General features: G+C 36.4%; 1 pseudogene; it reads left to right on the top strand.

Moving 5' to 3' along the window:
• The first annotated feature begins 2,721 nt into the window (after window positions 1-2,721).
• LOC110329881 lies at window positions 2,722-3,599 on the top strand (annotated as a pseudogene).
• The last annotated feature ends 3,167 nt before the right edge of the window (window positions 3,600-6,766 follow it).

The raw sequence follows: 6,766 nt of genomic DNA, 5'->3' as shown, positions 1-6,766 counted from the left end.
AATATGGGTAAGAGAGATGATTTATGCAATAATATGAATGTATTGTCTAAAGAGTTAACTGCTGTTTAAGTTGTGATTGTTTTATATTTAGCTTACCAGAACTCAGGTTGGAATAAAATAAAATAAGAACAATAAATAATTATCTCTATATTTTAAGTTTTNTTCACAAAAATGAAGAAATACAGTAGTTTAAAATAATTTGCTTTGCTAGAGATGNTATACATTGAACAGTAAATTCAGTTTTCTTGAACTAAGATACTGATTTTGAAGACCTAAGTAACTATTGTTGTTGTATATGAATTTTTCTCATAATTTCAATAAAAAGGATTACATTGCATATTTAATTAAAATCTTTTAGACTGGTTACTTAAATATAATTCCCCTATATTGTCAAGTTCTGGGAATAATTTATTTGAAATATATATATATATATATATATATATATATATATATATGTTTATTTAAATATATATTTAAAGATGCACATATGTAAGGGAGAGGTAAGAGTAGAGGATATATGTTTCACGAAGGCATACATAACTGATATATAAATGTGCACATTTGTGACTACATGTAAAGAAACACATTCATTTAATGACTGAACATATTGACATCCTATGTATCTCTTGGACAAAGATTCAATATTTGGCACAATCTTACTCTGCCAGAAAAAAAAAGTCACTAGAGATGAAAATGCTATCAAATAATACCAGAGAGATATCTAGAGAAACAGTTCTAACTTTAGTTTTAACATCATAAAATCTGGTTTAAATATGCAAAGAACTATCTTCTATGTAAGTGTGTTACTGGAGCACACAGTTTGTGACATAAATTTTAAATCCAATGCCTTTTGGAAGCAAAAATTTGTAGAGATATGTATTTTAAATTTTTCAGAAGGAAAATAAAAAAATACTCAGAACTGGCAGGAATCAAGTAATCAAAGAACAACAGGCAGAAGAAACTCTAGTTCTCTTCCTCCTTTACATCCAAATTTCCCTTTCCTGTACTTTTTCTCTTCGTGATTACTTCCATTTGTGTACTCTGATGTTTTTATCAAGCATGTTCCACAGATATCAGTTTGCAAATTGTGAAAGGGCAAGCAAGCTNTATNCATCTTGTCCCACTGTCTTTGGCTCCCNGAGAACATCTTTCTTCACTGTGGAGATNCTGATGCCTNTCAGTTGCTGCTACTCTTTGACAACACCTACATTCTCAGCAAAGCCTCTGAGTTTCTTAATTTCAGNAATCAGGGATCTCCATTGCTTATCCTAGTAGAGCATTGGTTTTGACTTCTGANAGTATAATTTTATTTGGTAATTCTTTTAATTTAATTTATTTATTTATTATTACATATTTTATTTATTTACATTTCAAATGCTAACCCAAAAGTTCCCTATACCCTCACCCCCTGCTCCCCTACCCACCCACTCCCACTTCTTGGCCCTGGCATTCCCCTGTACTGGGGCATATAAAGTCTGCAAGACCAAGGGTCCTCTCATCCCAATGATGGCTGAATAGGCCATCTTCTGCCTCATATGCAGCTAGAGACACGAGCTCAGAGAGTACTGGTTAGTTCATATTGTTGTTCCACCTATAGCGTAGCAGACCCCTTCAGCTCCTTGGGTACTTTCTCTAGCTCCTCCATTGGGGGCCCTTTGTTCCATCCAATGGTTGACTGTGAGCATCCACTTCTGTGTTTGCCAGGAACCTGTCTTGGTAATTCAGTATCTGGGAGCCTCTAAAGGTCCAGGTTAATTGACTCTATTGGTCTTCCTGTTGAGTCCCTGTCTTCTTAGGCTCCTTCAACCCTTCTCCCAACTCTACTGTTGGACTCCCCAAGCTCCATCTAATGTTTGGCTGTGAGTCTTTGCATTGCTTTCCATTGGCTGCTACGTGGATCATCTCTGAGGTTTTCTTTCTTATCTTCCATTTGACTCTAACTTGATGTCTAACAGAAATTGTTAGAATTTAGTTGGATGACATGAAAGGACCAAAAGGAATCAAAAATGTCATTTAAGGGGAAATACCACACCCCCAATTCTTTATAGAGGACAGCAGTTAATAACTTTGCCGAATATTCTGGAGGTGCAGTGTGCAAGGGCTAAATTATTCATGTTTTTGCTTAGAGGTTTTTGTTGTTGTTGTTGTTTGTTTTTTGTTTGCTTTAGTCTATGTGAAATATTTTTCATTTCTATCTTTTTATAACAAAATCTAAGAGGTGTTAGATTGAGTGAACAAATTTATTAGATGAATACTGTCTCTAGACAGGGGCCACTAAGTACAAGATGGGTAAGAAATTAGTTTTATGGATGGGCGGGGGTGGCACACACCTTTAATCCCAGCACTCGGGAGGCAGAGGCAGGCAGATTGCTGAGTTCAAGGCCAGCCTCGTCTACAAAGTGGGTTCTAGGACAGCGAGGGCTATTCAGAGAAACCTTGTCTCAAAAAACCAAAAAAACGAAACCAAACCAAAACAAAACAAACAAAAAAACCAAAACAACCCAAAAAAACAAAAACAAAAAAAAACAAAAAAGGAAATTAGTTTTATAGATGATTTTAACTTCTTCCACATAACTTCTTCTAATGCCATTTTTTTAAAAATAAAGAAGTAAAATGCTACAGTCTATAACCATATATGGTATCAAATGTAGTATCCAGATATTTGATTTATAAATCCTGATAAACATTCTTTTTTTATGTGTTTTATTTCAGGGATTATCCATTGAGGATTCAGAGATGAAAAATTCGACTGTGCTGACAGAGTTTGTGCTTACAGGGCTCACAGGGACTCCAGAGCTACAGGTGCCCTTGTTCTTGTTTTTTCTGGTGATCTATCTTATCACTATTGTAGGGAACCTTGGTCTAATNGCTCTTATNTGGAATGACCCTNACTTACATATCCCTATGTANTTCTTTCTTGGCCATCTGGCTTTTGTAGATGCTTGCCTATCATCCACAGTGACACCAAAGATGTTACTCGATTTCTTACAGATGAATAAGATGATTTCCTACTCTGAATGCATGATACAATTCTTTATCTTTGCAGTCTGTGTTACTACAGAATGTTTCTTCTTGCTGCTTGTGGACGTTGTACATCGTGGTGCGCACTAGGCTCCGCACCACGATGTACAACGTCCACAAGCAGCGAGGGATTTCTATTACTACTAACCTTCTGCAATTCCAATATAGTACATCACTTTTTCTGTGACATCGTTCCATTGCTAAAGATATCCTGTACTGACTCTACTCTTAATTTTCAACTGNTATTTGTTTTTGCTGGAATAATTCAAGTCCTNACNGTTGTGATTGTTCTTGTGTCCTATACACTAGTGCTGTTTACGATTTTGCAAAGGAAGTCTGTCCAAGGCATGAAGAAGGCTTTCTCTACCTGTGGTGNCCATCTCTTATCTGTGTCTCTATACTATGGGCCTCTTCTCATCATGTATGTTTTCCCCGTGTCCCAAGAAGCAGATGGTCAAGATATCATAGACTCTCTGTTTTACACGGTCATAATTCCTGTGTTAAATCCAATTATCTACAGCCTGAGAAACAAGCAAGTCATGGATTCTCTGAAAAAAGTGTTAAAGAAAAAGGCTTAANCCTCACAAAGTTTTGATTTAGTATTAAAAAATGTCACATTTTTCTCTGTAAGATTTTGTTAATGCTTTAAAGAAATGTTCAAAGAATTTTGAATTTTAATATTCTTGTCTTCCTTTGACAATGGCTAAATAAAATTTTCAATCATTTTTATGACTTAAGATGATTTGCCTTTAAAAAGTACCTAAAATATTGTTGTCTGTGTTAGTTTGAATACAAAATGCACCCCTGAAAGCTCATGTATTTAAGCTTTTTGGTACCTAGCTGACAGGACTGTCTGTAAATATCATGGAATCTCTAGGACAACAGATTTGCTTGAAAAAATACATCACTGGGGATGAGCTTTGAGAATTTGTTGTCTTGCTCTACTTCCAGTTTGTTCTCTCTGTTTCCTGGTATCCTGACAATATGTGATCAGCTAGCTTTCTGCTTTAGCTTCTTGTTACCGAGACATTATGGACCCTGACCCTTTGGAACTATAGGTCAAGGTAAACCATTTCTTCCATAAGTTGCTTTTAGTCACGCTGTTTTATCACAGCAATAATTAAGTAACTAATACAGAAGGTGGAACCAGACATGGGGTATCCATGTAAAGATCATGAACATCTATATTTCTTACAAGTATGCAAAACTTTCCAACTTTTGAATATAAAAGTATTGAAATGCTGAGATTAGCAGGTTATTACAGCAGAAGCCCAGTACTTGGATTTAACATACTAATGATTAACTTTGAGTCTCCAATAATGCANCCATGTCACATTACAGAAAGAATTGCAAGCACTTATCTTTGGGGTCTTTTAAAAGAGCAAGTCCAGGTTTGAATTCTCTGCTTCATGTTACTGGTGTCTTCTATCTTGTCTCTCTACTTTGTGAATTTGAAGAAGGTTGTCCTATGCCTCTGTCTCTGTCTGCCCTTGCATATATCTCTATGTTGTCTATGTATGTCTGCATCTGTCCGTCCGTAAAAATGGACTCTGCTCTCTCCTTTATTCAACAGCAAGGACACCATCATTCAGTGAAAGAAAGAGATGTGATATTTTATATAAGTTAATAGAATTTTGTAAGTGGAAGAATGGAAGGTGATATTTTATATAAATCATTGATAGAATTTTGTNAGTGATTAACTCAGTGGCTCCAACTGACCCCAACTGACCCAGATAACAAGCAGTACTACAAACATCATTGTTTAAATCCAAATATGCTTAAATGGTGAGTTTAATCTTTATGGTAGATTTTACAACTTTGCTTTCAACCTTTGTATTTACTGCTTTCAACAAATGACACATACGTTATTCTGCATCAGAGATATGGGAGAGTACATACTTTAAGGTACAACGATGTATAGCTAGGAAATGCAAGGCAATACATCTTGATAGCTACATTGTTCTCTTAGAATATGGTGTAACAAACAGGATAAGTACTTAGCTGTAATAAGTTTTTTTTTTTTGGTTTTTCGAGACAGGATTTCTCTGTATAGCTCTGGCTGTCCTGGAACTCACTTTGTAGACCAGGCTGGCCTACGCCTGCCTCTACCTACCAAGTGCTGCGATTAAAGGCATGCGCCACAACGCCCGGCGAGCAGTCATAATTCTTAAGTGATTTCAAGGCATATTATTAACTTTGGCTATGTGGTCCACAGCCTAAAAGACAGTAGTGCTGAGAGTAATGTGTACTGTGGGGACGTGGCTCATGACATTTCAGAGGGGAATAAACACTGTATTAGCAGTTGGGATAGTGAGCATCTGCACTGTATTATAGCAACATCTTGTTTTTGCTCATTTCTGTGAATTTACACCGGTTGTGTCAAAAATTAATGGGCTAGCTTACTTAGTGGAAGGAATTTCAAGACAGCATAATGCTGAGAGTGTGGAGTTGTTGTTACTGGTTACACTTATATGGGGATAAAATTTAAGAAAAACAAGTAGGACAAAAAGAAGTACAAGATGTATAGCTTGGAGAGCAAAAGAACACTAAGAGCCTAATATTATATATACTAGAAGTGAGCTTGTACTTGTTTAAAAAATATTAGTACCATTAAGGAGAGGCCTCTTGCTCTTCATTGGAACAATAAGAACTGTACACCAAAAGCAACACCTTAGTGAACTAAACTTTCAAATTTTGAAACAGTGTCTCAGAGCATTCTTCTAGAAAGAAATTGCATACAAAAGCTGCAGCTAATGTAATTTGAAGGTATGAGGATCTGTCTCACAAAGGCAGACAAACTTGGCACTGTCATCTACCTGGNACTGGCTTTGGAGACATGAAAATTTTAAGAGTGGAAAAAGCATGGATGCGTTCTACAGGGTGTTAACAATACATTGAGAACAAGTACTGTGTGACATGACTGAGGTTGACCCTGAGAGTCCAAGGAAGCCCTGAGTGACCTTTGCACAAAGCTGTGGAAGCAAAGANTGAATTGCACTAGAAATTCAAGATATTGGAGATGCCTGAACCATGAGAAATCTGTCAAGGAGAGATGCATAAAGGGAAAAGAAAGAGCTCAGGAAAATGCCATTTTGAAGGCAGCAAAGCTGGAGGAGCAGAATCATCTAAGNCTTTTTAAACTAAAGCCCCAGGCCAGACCTCAATCTAAAGGATTTCTACTTGTCTTCCAGGGTTTCTGCCTTGCTTTGGTTCACCATTTCCTCTTGATACCCTGACTCATTTAATTTGGAACGGGAATGTATATTTTATGAAAATATGTATTAGACTCATTGTATTTGTATTTGTTTTGTTTTGTTTTGTTTTCAGGGGCCATAGCTAAGAAATTTCCTTGAGTCTCAAAAAAGACTTTGGACTTTACAATTTGATCCTGTTGAGACTGTTAATTACTATAGGGACTTTAAAACTGGAATAAATGCATTTTATATCTTGAGATGGTCTACAAGATTATGGGAGTAGCCAGTAGTGGTTTGGATGACAAATGTCCCTCCAGAGTTCATGCATTTATATGTAAACACTTGGTCCCCAGTTGGTGATGCTGTTTGTGGATGTTATGGAAATTTTAGGAAAGAAATTTTGATGATAACGAGTTTTGAAGATTTTAACTTTGTCCAATTTTCTCTTTCCTGATGTNGTAATGAAGTGTGGTCAAACCAAATTCTTGCTCTAACTACCGGTTGCCACCCATCTCCATCATTACAAGTTCTAACCATCTGGAAGCATGAGT

The sequence above is a fragment of the Mus pahari genome, chromosome 12 (genome assembly GCF_900095145.1).
Source record: "Mus pahari chromosome 12, PAHARI_EIJ_v1.1, whole genome shotgun sequence".
NCBI classification, from domain to species: Eukaryota; Metazoa; Chordata; class Mammalia; order Rodentia; family Muridae; genus Mus; species Mus pahari.
Note: the sequence above shows the minus strand (reverse complement) of the source record. Positions and strands in the feature narration are given on the sequence as shown.